The following is a 15,506-nucleotide window of genomic DNA, read 5'->3' as shown; positions in this document are numbered from 1 at the left end:
GGGACAGCAGATTAGGGGTTAATAAGTGTAAGATTAGGGGTGTTTAGACTTGGGGTTCATGTTAGGGTGTTAGGTGTAGACATAAAATTCCTTTCCCCATAGGAATCAATGGGGCTGCATTAGGAGCTGAACGCTGCTTTTTTGCAGGTGTTAGGTTTTTTTTCAGCCGGCTCAGCCCCATTGATTCCTATGGGGAAATCATGCACAAGCACGTTTAGCCAGCTTACCGCTACCGTAAGCAACGCTGGTATTGAGGTGAGATGTGGAGCTAAATTTTGCTCTACGCTCACCTTTTTGCGGCTAACGCTGGGTTTGTAAAAACCCGTAATACCAGCATTGTCTTAAGGGAGCGTAAAAAAAGAAAGGCTCGTTAGCAACGCACCCCTGTTAACGCAAAACTTGTAATCTCTGTGATTTTTCAAATTTCAGATAGATAGAGCATACACAATTTTCCAAATATTATCTAATTTGCTTTGTTCTCTTGGCATGTTTTTTTAAAACGCATACCTAGGTAGTCTCAGGAGCAGCAATGCACTACTGGGAGCTGGCTGTTGATTGGTGGCTCCACATATATAAATTAAGGAGAGCCACAGGCACAGGAAAACAAAAAAAGCATGGTGAGTAGTAGCCATATTGTTGTAATATTGCGGCATGGTGTAATGTCCTTTTAAACTTCTAATATGGGGCGTTTTTATAATTATGTTGGAAACAAAAATGATGTTTATTTTTTTCTAAGATGCTTCTTTGCATATATTATGGATTTGTAAATATATTAACATGACCATCTGGCACTCAATATTGTATTGTGTATATAGACTGAATATCTTTTATAAAGCTTTACTAAAGTAAATTTAAATTATTTTTAAAGGGTGGGGAATACATTGGAACCAAATATAGTTTTCCCTTTCATCATTTTCTACCAAACAGGTTATTTTCCCTCTATGATACAATGCAGCAACATAATCACTCTCGGAATTCTTACAGCTGAAACACAATATGAAATTGCAGTGGTTGTGCTCCGTGCTTCCTGATTGAGTTTCCTTCCCACATGGAAACTATACTGTGGATTAAATTATAAACTCATTTTTAAAAGGTACACAGTATGTCATTCCTTTTGTTAAAAGAACAGTTTATCCTGCTTTAAATGAACCATACAATATCCCATTAAATACTACAAAACTATAAGGAACTTTAGGACTTTTTTTGTTTTTTGTTTTATATGTTGATATTTATGTTTTGGTAATTCCTTTTTAATAAAGTATTTTTTCTGGCCAACTTACTTTGCTGTGATTCACTAATAATGCACTGTAATGCATGTTTTGAATTTATCAATGCTCTTTGAATAAGTCATTATATTATTTTGAGCCTGAGCAACACCCAAGAGTGTGGCTTTTCTGGTTCATTAGCATTTCGAGAGTTTGTCTTTGAACAACTGTTTCTTGTTTTAAAAAAACATATTTACCACAGCAAAACAAGAACAGACAAAGTACTAGATCTTACCACAAGTATAATTCTGTTTGTCATAACCATATATGTCTTTTAAAGAAAATGGTTCAAGTATATGAGAAAATATGAGAAATATATTTTCTTGATTCTGAACAAACTGAAAACAATTGCTAGATAAAAAAAGAAGAAACTAAATCTATGGCACAGTATCTTAGGTTAGTAAACAACATTCATTTTTGTACTTGCGATGAAAAATGAATAAATTCTATGTTATCCTATTGAGTATATATAAATATATATATATATATATATATATATATATATATATATATATATTCTTAATATGATACTGTTTTTATAAATTGGGTGTTTTTGTCACTGTATATTTCATGCAGTAGCTGCTTAGAGGGCATTTCCATCCTATGACGGCATCTGTGTATGGCTCATACGCTACCCCTTTAATTGCTGCTTGATTTTTAACTAATAAATCTTTCATTTTTGTACCATTCAAAAAGAGTGCCGTAGTCCCAGGCTTTGCAATTGTGCTTATCATATCCCTTTTGTGAGATCTATCTCTTGCTGTAAATTATTTGATATATATATATATATATATACACACACACACACATATGTGTTTGTGTGCGTGTTTACAGTTACCAGTTTCTAGGATAAAAATGTGCTTAGCCCAATCAAATTACCAAACACCTCAGTTCATGCGATGCACCTCATCATAGTGTGAACCATCTTCATCCTGGCACCGGTCCTCTTCTATCTTCATCCATCTTGTGCCTTGTTAAAGGGAAAGTCTAGTCAAAATTAAATTTTCATGATTCGGATAGGGTATGCAATTTTAAAAAACTTTCCAATTTACTTTTTCATCAAATTTACTTTATTAATTTTTATATTCTTTTTTTGAAAGCTAAACTTAGGTAGGCACATATAATAATTGTTAAACCCTTGAAGGCCGTCTCTTATCTCAGTGCATTTTGACAGTTTTTCAAAGCTAGACAGTGCTAGTTCATGTGTTCCTTATAGATAACATTGTACTCACTCCCATGCAGTTATTTAGGAGTCAGCACTGATTGGCTAAAATGCAAGTCTGTCAAAAACACTGAGATAAGGGGGCAGTCTGCAGTGGCTTAGATACAAGGTAATCACAGAGGTAAAAAAATATATTAATATAACTGTGTTGGTTTTGCAAAACTGGGGAATGGGTAATAAAGGGATTATCTGTATTTTTACACAATAAACATTTTCAAGTAGACTCCCCCTTTAATGTTGGAAGATCTGGTTAAACACACAGTAATTGGTTTTAATTCAACAAAAGAAAAAAGAAAGCTGTAACAAAGTATTTTGTTTTTGCATGTCGCTTTAAACATATTTTATCACAAGTTTTGTTGGGCTTTACTTTTAAAGGGCCACCAAATACAGCAGAATTTAATAACTGACAAATGCAGAATAAAAAGACAATGCAATATCACTTACTTTGAATTTGAAACGTGCAGTAGAATTGTCCCAGGAGTTTTGTTTTATGTATTTTGACGAAACAAGGACAAGCACACCTGTTAGAATGATATAGTCTTTGAACTAAAGCATTGTCTACATTTTCACTGGTGAACTCAGAGTTCATCTATCCCATATAAATACTGTGTGCTGATAATATTAAAATTAACATTCCGTGTAGAATTGTTGTGAAGAATTCACTTTAGTAATTGGCAGCAGCAAGAAGAATAAATCTTTGTAAAGATAAAATAAATATGCATTACATCAGAGTAAAAATATTTAATACACGTTTCAGATCATTTATACAGCAAGATGCAAAAAGGAGAGAAAATATGTATTCTGTGACAATATGCATCTGAACAGGTCAAGCGATATTCTACAAGAAATGTAATAAATATACATACAGCATATTTTTTTTTTTTATTACCTTTCCAAAAGAATAAACAAACATCTCCAAACCCATGACACAAAATTTCATTTATCCATAACATGAATCCTAAGGTTCCAATAGAATGTCAAATTCATCCACAAAATACAATATTAAGTAAAATAATAAGAAAGACAACATATCTTGACCCTAACTCAAAACAAGAAAATTAGTATAAAGAATAAATCATACTAAAAAAAAAATAACTTTTGGGTCAATAACACCCCTTCTTGCCCAATCAGCCTTTAGTACTTTTTTTATCATTATTATTATTTTATTTTTATTTTTTTTATTGAGGGTTGTAAAAAAAAAAAAAAAAAAGATGGTACAGATAATTTACAACATAATGACACAATAGTAATCATATATGCTACACAAGGTTCAATACAATGGGGCATATTTATCAAGGCCCCTTGTTTCTAAAGACCGCTGCTCCATACCTTGTCCACCTGCTCTGAGGCGGTGGACAGAAATCAACCCAACCGAATACGATCGGGTTAATTGACACCCCCTGCTAGCGGCCAATCTGCAGGGGGCGGCATTGCACCAGCAGTTCACAAGAACTGCTGGTGCAATGATAAATGCTGACAGTGGATGCTGTACGCATTTATCGATATGCAGTGGACATGATACGCTACTTTGTATCATGTCCGCTCGCACATTGATAAATATACCCGAATGTCTGTAAAATCAGTAAGATTAAGTAGCCCTTATTTTCAACCTCCTAAAGTAAGATGTGGTCACTCTTAGACCTATCAGGATGCAAAACATTAAGCAGCAGGAGGAAATTAAGAAGGTTGAGATCCCTCATGGACCTTCACAGAGAAAAATCTAAATTATAATTCTAAACATTTGGGGGGGAATAAACTTGTGATTTATTTTAGAAACAGAAAAAACATTATCTGATTACAATTATATTGCACTCATTGAAATACCCAGCAGAGATTAAATAGTTATTAAAATAAAGTATATAGTAATAAAACTGCTGCTTTATAACGGTATAAGGGCCCCTCTGCTGGTCTGTTAAGCTACAAATCTAGGGAGGTATTTATTGAAAACTATTACTAAAGCTAATGTAAGGAACAGCAACTTGTCTCATGCTTATGCTAATTTCAATAAAGTTAATTATAAGGATGCTCTTTTTTTTAATAACAAACAACATAGGAAGCTCAACACCTAACTACATCTAATCTCCCAAGTAGCTCCCAGGTGGAAGACAGTAAGTTGGTATATACCTTCCTTAATAATCTTCAGAGGGACATATCGTAACTAAAATTATAAAATTGTGTTGGTATATATGAGTAATGGGGCAAAGTAGATAATATCAGTAAATAATGGCTGGGTAAAACAGAAAGTCACAAAATATGAGCTTCCAGGTTATCACAATGATGTAAGACAAAGGATAATAGTTTGGAACAAAAGCTAGAGACGAGATGTCCAGTTGCCCCCACCGCAGACGGCAGGACAAGGTAAGCATCTACACAGTTAATCCACTTTGTGGAGCACAGTAGGAAGGTTAGGCAATATCTATATAAGACTAAGTTCATGTCACCTTAAACATCAATAGAGTCACTATTATCTTATACTTTATACTGACACATAAATCTAAAGAACTTGCACTAACACTTGTTTTTCCTAGCAAGAAACCTCAAAATTAGCTATCTTAACTAAACTAAATATTAGCCTCCACTCAAATTATATTAACAGCTCAGACGTTTTATACCTTCATTTGCACCATAATTTGAAAGGAAGAATTTACAGTATCTTAAAAGATTAGTGCATTAGAATACCCCCATTAAATGAAGCAAACAATATTAGGGAAATGTAAAAATTAGCATAATCAACATAAAGTTCCAGGGGATAGGGGCATCATAAACAGAGGGTGTCTTCTCTGAACCTCCACCACAACTGCACCCGGATTAAAGGGACAGTCTAGGCCAAAATAAACTTTCATAATTCAGATAGAGCATGTCATTTTAAACAATTTTCCAATTTACTTTTATCACCAATTTTGCTTTGTTCTCTTGGTATTCTTAGTTGAAAGCTTAACCTAGGAGGTTCATATGCTAATTTCTTAGACCTTGAAGGCCACCTCTTTTCAGAATGCATTTTAACAGTTTTTCACCACTAGAGGGTGTTAGTTCACGTATTTCATATAGATAACACTGTGCTCGTGCATGTGAAGTTATCTGGGAACAGGCACTGATTGGCTAAACTGCAAGTCTGTCAAAAGAACTGAAATAAAGGGGCAGTTTGCAGAGGCTTAGATACAAGATAATCACAGAGGTTAAAAGTATATTAATATAACTGTGTTGGTTATGCAAAACTGGGAAATAGGTAATAAAGGGATTATCTATCTATTTAAACAATAGAAATTCTGGTGTAGACTGTCCCTTTAAACATTACAGAGGGATCTAGGCCAATTTGCAACACAGATACAAACTTCTTGGTAGTCTGCATGAGCATGTCTGTCGAAACCCTCACAGACTGCGGCTCAACCATGTATCACATATTGGGTTCAGAGTCCCCTCTTCACACTCAGTAACCCTCTCAGCAGTTTGCTTAGAAAATATTTTCTGCAACATCTTCAGCAGTTAATCTTTTGGAGAAGGGTCTAAGGACTAGGGAGACCTTTCTAGCAAGTTCAGCAAAGTGAATATGAAGTAGGTGTTGTACCTCCTCCTTCCATTGTTTGATTGGATCCATAATAAAGCAGAGTTTGAGACAAAGTCCACACTTTACACAGTGAATATAGTAGATTTATCGCCTCTCTCTGAAAATAGTACATGAGATTCTTAATGTTCATCAGTGACTATGCACTGTTTACCCGGCCTGTAATCTATCGGGAGGGGGATGTTGAGAGCCTCTTGTTATAGTGTCTGCGTTAGGCCTTAACCCTCCACATCGGCTAGAAAAGGTGTAGCCCCCAATAATAATATATCATTTAAAACAGCTCAATCTTTAGACTTTAGATATCAGGGTGAAGCAATTGGATGATTTTCAAATTCGCTAATAATAGGCCTATTATCTGTGATCCACTCAGAGCAACTGATATGGCATCCATTAAAGGTTCTTCCCAGAGATGTGTCAGCCTTTAGTAGATCTTTGTTGTTTCATATTTAATTAATAACTGCATGGTGAGAAAAAAACAATATTCCACTCTGCCTCTCACTCATGTCCTCCTTGTAATTACCCAACTTCTTAATAACAATCCACTCCCCTTTAAGCTTACTATTTGCAAAGTATAGAGAATTTTCAGTTATTATGAGTTTTTGTAAAGCCATATCTTTTTCAGAAGAATTTATTTCCTCTTCTGCAAACATCTTTTAATATTAAACCTTGATTCCGAGTCCCGACCCTATGTGCAGATCATATAATTTGATAAAAATGTATTATTTATCTTTTTTTAAATATCTCAAAATAAGGTTCCTTTTCTGGTTGACTCATGTCATTGGCTCACTAGATGTGTTCAGTTAGCTCTGGAGCTGACTTAACCTATGTGTTTAACATATTTGCAAGATTACACACACTTATATTTAGGACTTTGTACTGGGCTGCTGTTAGCTAATGTATCTATAATATATATATATATATATATATATATATATATATATATATGGCATTTTTTAGCATAATCATACTAGTTACTTTTGATTTGATTCACATTAATTATAGAAGCTATAAGAAATTGAAATTTTGAATAAAAATCTAATTTTAAAGAGGTAGTCTACTTTAGCAACTCATTGTTGTGGCCAAGGGGTTTGAACCTAACCAGTAATGCAAACATTAACCCAAAACCCTGACTCTTAATTCTATTAATTTATTAATTTATATTAACAGTTAACTGAAAATCTGTACTTAAACATATTAGGCAGTTTTCCTTATATATACTGGATTAGCTTTCATGTTTTATGATTGCATAAGTCATTACCTTTTTTATGTCCATGATGGTCTGTGAAGACTATTCCAAAATTACCCTTAAAAAGACTGATACCTCTTTTTCTGGTTTTTTTAATTCTATGTTTGACTAGATTTGTTGTTTTATTGTTACTAATTTAAACTGTTTTAATATTTTGAAATGTGGCTTCTAACAGACTAGAATGAGTTTGAAAAAGAAGTAACAACTCACCAGAGCTGTCATACTTTTTTTAAAACAAGAATCTGAATTGATTGGAATGAAGAACAATTACTTTACTTTTAATCTGCAGTTTTAATGGGCTAGAATCTAGATTAATAGAAACTCTTGAGGCTGCCGGGGCCTTATTTTTAGAATTAATTGTGGGCTCACCTATCTTTTCTAGCATTTCATAAGTGGGTCTTCCTGTCATTATAGTTGTGTTAAAGGGTGAATAAACACCTTGTAATTACAAGATATTCCTTTTGTGTTGATATTGAATAACATATTAGTCAAATCTAAACAAGAAATATCCTTTTTATTGCAATTGTTTTTCGATTGCCAAACTCCACCCATTATTTACCTTAATGGAAGAGCCAATCTGGGCTTTCAGTCTGCAGACAACAAGACTGGTAGTCACTTAGGTAAATATAGGTAACAGGGCTAGCCTTAAATTCAGCAGGGAGCATTCCAAGTTCTGAGAATTAAAAAATTCCCAATTTTTAGAGCTAAATTACATGCAAAGGGGGCAAAAATAATTTAAAGTATTTTGCAAGGTTGTTTCATTACCCGGAACTAAACATTTAAAGAATCTCATGGTGTTTACTTTATGTGTCCCAATACATGATGGGTATTCCAGAGGCACTTTTTTTTTACCTAAACCTCCTTCAACCCTTCAGATTTCATAAAGACACTGTTGCCTCTGTGAAATATGTGCCTCTCTGTCGAGTTTCGATATTTTGAAGCTGAGAATTTTGTCTAGTTTTTATTTATTTAATTGTCATTTTTTGTTTACTTTATCAAAGTAATAGAGTATATGGTAGAGCAAACTGTTTTATAAAGGGTGTATTATTCCCATTTTAATTTGTTTATTTTGTAAGGTTTTGTAGACTTTTTTGTGCTACGCGTTCCTTGACAGTGGGACTTGTTCAATGAATTAAAAACAGTTACAAAACAGATGTGACTCCACTCATTATAATGGAAGGTCACTCAGAATTCACAGCTGTATGAGGGGAGGTTTCAAATCTGAATTTTCACAATTTTTTAGCTGTCATGTTGCAATCTTTTTTTTTTTTTTTAGCAATTATATTAGTTTTATGAACAATTTTAATTGAATCTTAGCCAAAATCAGATATTACTTTTAAACAGTTGCCCGCAATCATATTTATCCATATTGTGTATGACACCATCAATTATGGTCTACGACAGTGTTTCTCAACTGTGGTCCTCAAGTAACCCAACAGGCCAGGTTTTCAATATAGCCGAACTAGAGCACAGGTGAATAATCAGCTGATGGGTGAGAGCAGGTTAGTAACCATGGTTACTGATCAGCTGGTTATTTCACCTCTGCTCTAATTCAGCTATAATGAAAATCTGGTCTGTTGGGGGTACTTGAGGACCGCGGTTAAGAAACACTGGTCTACGACACTCCAGTATCTCCAGCCATAATAAGTCAAGTTAAAGCGTTAAATAAATACTAATTCTGACAAGGTATAAGCTAAAATAAATTCTCAGTGTAAAATATGATTTAACACTAGAGGAGAGAGATGTTAAAAAGAAAAGCTTGAAAGCAGTAATTGAAAATGGCAAGTCTTTGAAATCTTGTCAGAGGGATATTTGATGCATGTTGTTTAACTCCAATTAAAGTTAGATCTCTACTTATAAAGCAGTAAAACTTTGAATATGCTCAGCCTTTCTGATTTCCAAAAGTTCCAGTTTGCTGACTATGATAAGCACATTTTAATAACATTTTAATAATTTCTATCAGCCTAGTGTTCTTCTTGGTCAAAAACTCTTATGTTTAGCTACTCACTCTGGGGAAAAACAGAACTTTATATCAATTGATCTGCTTTTTAGTAGCTACTGTGAGCTTGCTCTTTTAGGCTTGCTGTATTGATTCTCTGTTAAAGTAACATTGTCTGTTTAAGTATAATAGCTAACCAAGCTATTTTCTAAATTATTTGCTTTGCAAGGGTTGCATTTTTATTTTTTAAAAAAAGGAAATAACTAAATAACTTTATTTCTAGCATTCCAATTTTTTTATTTTTTTTTCTGTCTGTGTGGGTAATTAGGGGTGGGATTATTTTCACCTGTTTGGGCCTTGCAAGCCTATAAATTTAGCACATTTACTCTGGGAGCTTGCTCTTTCAGGCTTGCTGTATTGATTCTCTGTTAAAGTATAATAGTTAGCTAACCAAGGTAGTTAGGCAAACAAGGTTTTGGGGTAACCAAGGGGAAATATATTTATTTTATACTTTTAAGTTAAACCTTTTATTAAGAATGTGTGAGAATCTCATTCAGTGTACAGCTTGCCACATGTTTGCATCACTGGAGCAGCCGCTTCTGGGATTATATGTTTGTAGCAAGTGCGAGCATATTGTCTCTTTAGAAACTCGTATTGGGGATCTGGAGGAACGAATTGCAACACTACATGAAATTCAGACACTTGAAAGGAAAATGGATAGGACTGAGCTGGTTGTTAATGGTTCCAGCAGTGGGAATGGGGAGGATTCAGATGAGGAGACTCCAGGATGTAGCTGGGTCACAGTTAGAGGGCAAAGTAAGCGGAAGAGACAGGCCAGTTCTGAGCTGGTACACCCCAATAGATTTGCAAGATTAAGTGAAGATGTTGGGGATATCAGTTCAGGGGTGGCAGTGTCAGAGAGGGCCGTGTTGCCTATTATAGTGAACAGTCCTTTAGCTGTGGAAGAGGAGCATACTATGGTGGGCAGTCCTTCAGTCATGGAAGAGGGGCATACAAGTCAGGGCCAGAGGCAGATGTTGGTGGTAGGAGACTCTATTATAAGGAAGGTTGATAGGGTAATTTGTCATCCAGACCCTTTACATAGAACAGTTTGCTGTCTTCCAGGGGCTCGTGTTAGGCATATTGTGGAGCGTATTGATAGATTGTTAGAGGGATGCGGGTCTGATCCTGCAGTCATGGTGCATATTGGTACTAATGAAGAAATCAGTGGGAGATGGAGAGTCCTAAAAAATGACTTCAGGGAGTTAGGTAGCAAGCTTAAAGCAAGGACCTCCAAAGTAATATTTTCTGAGATATTACCAGTGCCGTGTGTTAACTCAGTAAGGCAGAAGGAGCTAAGGTCTGTTAATTCATGGCTAAAAACATGGTGTAAAAATGAGGGGTTTGACTTTTTAGAACACTGGGCTGATTTTTCACTAGGGTACAAATTGTACAGTAAGGATGGATTGCACCTGAATGACATGGGTGCAGGTGTGTTGGGGGAAAGGATGGTAGCACGTTTAGAGAACCTTTTAAACTAGGCAAAGGGGGGGAGGGTCAATTAGAACAAAATAGAACAGAGAGATCAGTGTCTGAATATGTCACTCCCTTAATATCTCAAGGAAGGGATGACTTAAGAAATGTCACATTAGAAAGTAAAGAGGAAAGTACACCAAGTAGCAGCAGAAAGCACATGAAAATTAAATGTATGACAACAAATGCAAGAAGCATGACAGGTAAAATGGGGGAGCTGACGCTCTTAGTTGCAGAAGAGGACTATGATGTTATCAGTATAACTGAAACTTGGTGGGATGATTCACATGACTGGGGAGTTAACTTAGAGGGGTATACATTATTTAGGAGGGACAGGAATAATAAAAGGGGTGGAGGAATCTGCATGTATATTAAACCTGACCTTAAACCTACAATAAGGGAAGATATTTATGATACAAGTGACAATGTAGAGACCCTGTGGGTTGAAATAAAGAGTGGGGGGAAAAATCCTAAAAAAATATTACTAGGAACATGCTACAAGCCTCCCAACATTAGTGACCCGGAGGAAACTCAACTACTTATCCAAATAGGTAAGGCTGCTAATAACAGTGCTGTAATTATGGGAGATTTTAACTACTCTGATATAAACTGGGCCAATGAAACTAGTAATTCAGCTAAGGGGGATAGATTTTTAAATGTTCTCAGGGATAACTTCTTGTCACAATTAATAGAGGAGCCAACTAGGAGTAAAGCTATATTGGATTTAGTGCTATCAACAATACAGATATAATATCAAACATAGAAGTTAAAGAACATTTGGGTAACAGTGATCATAACATGGTCACATTTGAAATCTCTTTTCATATGCAGTGTTTTAAAGGCTTAACTAAGACTTTTAATTTCAAGAAAGCAAAATTCAACGATTTAAGGAAATCATTAAATAATATAAATTGGGACAATGTATTTTCTAATAAAAATACAGAGGATAAATGGATAATATTTAAAAATTTGTTAAATAAATATACATATCAATACATACCATATGGTTATAAAAATAAAAATAAAAAAACTAAGCCGTTATGGCTAAATAAAAATGTGTTAAAAGAAATTAGGAAAAAACGTAGGGCATTTAAATTATTAAAAGAAAATAGTACAGACTCAGCATACAATATTTATAAAGAATGTAACAAAGCATGCAAAAAAGCAATCAAATTAGCCAAAATTGAAAATGAAAAATTAATTGCCAAGGATTCTAAGTCTAACCCTAAAAGGTTCTTTAAGTACATAAATAGCAAAAAAATCTAAGAAGGATAATATAGGTACATTAAAATGTGTGGAGGGTAGCATGATAAATAATGACAGGGAGAAGGCTGAGGTACTAAACCAGTTTTTTTCTTCAGTATACACAAGAGAGGAACCATTGAATGATACTTTGGAACAGAATAGAACATGCCAGTCCATACCACTAACTGGGTTTTGTTTAGAGGATATCAGGAAAAAACTAAAAAATATTAAGGTAAATAAAACTCCAGGCCCAGATGGAATACACCCAAGGGTGTTAAGTGAACTTAGCACTGTTATAGACAAACATTTACTCTTAATTTTTCAAGACTCATTATCCTCAGGCATGGTACCCCAGGATTGGCGTAAAGCTGATGTGGTGCCACTCTTCAAAAAGGGAAGCAGGGATGATCCAGGAAGCTATAGACCAGTTAGTCTGACATCAATAGTGGGGAAGATATTTGAAGGGATTATAAGGGATTATATTGATGAGCATATTCGTGTAAACAAGATTATGAGTTCTAATCAGAATGGCTTTAGGAGAAATAGATCATGTCAAACTAATCTAATTAGATTCTACGAGGAAGTAAGTAAAAATATAGATAAAGGGGAATCAGTTGATGTGATATACTTAGATTTTGCAAAGGCATTTGATACAGTGCCACATGAGAGATTAATGCACAAAATTAAGGGACTGGGAATAGCTGAAAATGTTAGCTCATGGATAAATAACTGGATAAAAGATAGGGAGCAACGAGTAGCAGTAAATGGATCATACTCAGATTGGACAAGGTAATCAGTGGCGTCCCCCAGGGATCAGTACTGGGCCCTGTTCTTTTTAATATTTTTATAAATGACTTGGAGCAAGGATTAAATAGCGACATCTCTATTTTTGCAGATGATACTAAGTTAAGTAAGGTCATTAGGTCAGAGCAGGATGAACTCTCTTTGCAAAGGTATTTGCTAAAATTAGAACTATGGGCAAGTGAATGGAAAATGAGATTTAATACGGAAAAATGTAAGGTTCTACATTTTGGAAGTAAAAATAAGCAGGCTATGTATTTTTTAAATGGGACAAGACTTAGCCAAACACAGGAGGAAAGGGATTTGGGAGTAGTAATAGATAACAAGCTAAAGATGAGTGCACAATGCAGGGCAGCGGCTTCAAAGGCTAATAAGATACTAGCATGTATTAAAAGAGGAATTGATTCAAGGGAGGAAAGCATAATTCTGTCATTATATAAAGCCCTTGTAAGACCTCACCTTGAGTTTGGAGTGCAGTTCTGGGGACCGATTGCTAAAAAAGATATTGCAGAACTAGAAAAAGTTCAGAGAAGGGCCACAAAGCTAATAAGGGGATTGGAGAAATTAACCTATGAGGAGAGGCTAGCCAAACTGGGTCTGTTCTCTTTAGAAAAAAGGCGCTTGAGAGGTGACATGATTACTTTATATAAATATATTCAAGGCCCATATACAGAGATGGCAGAAGCTCTTTTTATTCCAAGAAAATTGGTTCTGACAAGAGGTCATAATTTAAGGTTGGAGGAAAGGAGATTTAATCTCCTGCAACGGAAACGTTTTTTCACTGTAAGAGCAATAAAATTGTGGAACTCATTACCAAAGGAGGTAGTGAATGCCAATACCATAGATACATTTAAAAATAGTCTGGATAAATTTCTGTATATAAACAAAATTCATGGATATGATTGCTAGTATTAAATGGGTCACATTTTAATGGGGTTATTTAAGCTTAACTGGAGCTTTTTGTAAGTATTTTAGATTTGTATAGGTTGAACTCGATGGACTTCAGTCTTTTTTCAACCTTATCTACTATGTTACTATGTTACTATTACCAAATTTACCTATTTTTCTTGTATACTTCATTGAAGTTTATCTCTTTTTCACAAGAGCATACTCAGTGATGGTTCCAGAAACTTTATTATGGGGGCAAGCACCCCTTGCTGTTGTTCCATGGGAGGAGGCATAGTTTTGGGGTTCAATGGACAGGGACAGGGCAAAGAAGGTGAAGTTGCAGATTTTCTGAGGGAAGAGCCAGGTGGTCTAGGGGTTTGGTTATGCACTTGTAGGATGTGACTAAAAGGATAGGGGCAGGGAGCAGTCATTTGTACCATCCTCTTTAGTTAAAAAGCTGTTTTTGCTTGTTGAAACCACAACCATAATATGGGTTGACCTTGATGAGAGAGCAGACCGCAGTATCTTGTCACTCTGTATATGCCCCAGTTTCTTTATCTTTTCTCTGTCTGTATACACAAAAAGCAATTGAATATTGCCATTGTATATCTCCCCATCTCACCCCACCCTTTCTTGGAGTGCAATATCTTACGCTCTCCTGTTTACATAACTTTTCTGTAGCCATTACTGCAATATTAACATTTTCAGTAGAGGTGGGGAAACACGAGACAAAAACAATTTTGAAATACTCTTTTAGATGGAAAAGAGAACATTTTAAGTACAACACACATTGAACATATGAAAATTTTATATTTATGTTGCTTTCTTGTCATTGAAAGAAAATAAAGCAAAATAAATGATGAAAGCACATTGCAAGGTTTCTGGGGGGGATTATACTACACAATTAACCATTATTGGCTAGTTTACGAGTGGCGTGTTAACTGTTGCATGCGAACGAAAGGGTTTATCGCAGATCTTTGCACACGCTGGAAGTAGCGCACGTAGTACAGGTTGAAACTAAATGTGTTTGCTTGAGTGCAATTGAATTGAATAGCACGACTTCAGAGTCCTAGTTAACTATTACACGAGACAAAAAAGTTGCACAAAACACATCAAAAATACATATAAAAGTACATTTACTCTCATAATAACCCTATATAAAACAAATATTTTAAAAAGAAATTGGAAAGAAAGAAAGTAAGTTATAAGGGCTCAAAGATATGAGGTCTCATATGTTAGGGGGGGAAAAAAGAACTGCTTTAGCATAGAGATCAAACATATACATATTCATCTGGGGTTGCTGTGTTCCTTGTTCAGAGAGGAATTGCCTGGTATTTTGGTGCTGGACTTACCGTAATAGGCGGGATCAAACTAATATGCTACAGGAAAGTTCAACTCTGTGAAAAGCATTACTGGGCTAAAAGAAGCTGGACTCAGGTGGTAAATCGCCATAGAACAGGCTAATAATGGTATTGAGCTGGTTGTTTGTTCCTGTGAGTGCACTTCTCTGTGTATGTATATATATATATATATATATATATATATATATCTGTGTACAAATGTGTATACAGTTGTGCTCATAAGTTTACATACCCTGGCAGAATTTATGATTTCTTGGCCATTTTTCAGAGAATATGAATGATAACACAAAAACTTTTCTTTCACTCATGGTTAGTGTTTGGCTGAAGCCATTTATTATCAATTAACCATGTTTACTCATTTTAAATCATAATGACAACAGAAACTACCCAAATGACCCTGATCAAAATTTTACATACCCTGGTGATTTTGGCCTGATAACATGC

Source organism: Bombina bombina, chromosome 6 (genome assembly GCF_027579735.1).
Source record: "Bombina bombina isolate aBomBom1 chromosome 6, aBomBom1.pri, whole genome shotgun sequence".
Classification (NCBI taxonomy): Eukaryota; Metazoa; Chordata; class Amphibia; order Anura; family Bombinatoridae; genus Bombina; species Bombina bombina.
This window is presented reverse-complemented; position numbering follows the sequence as displayed.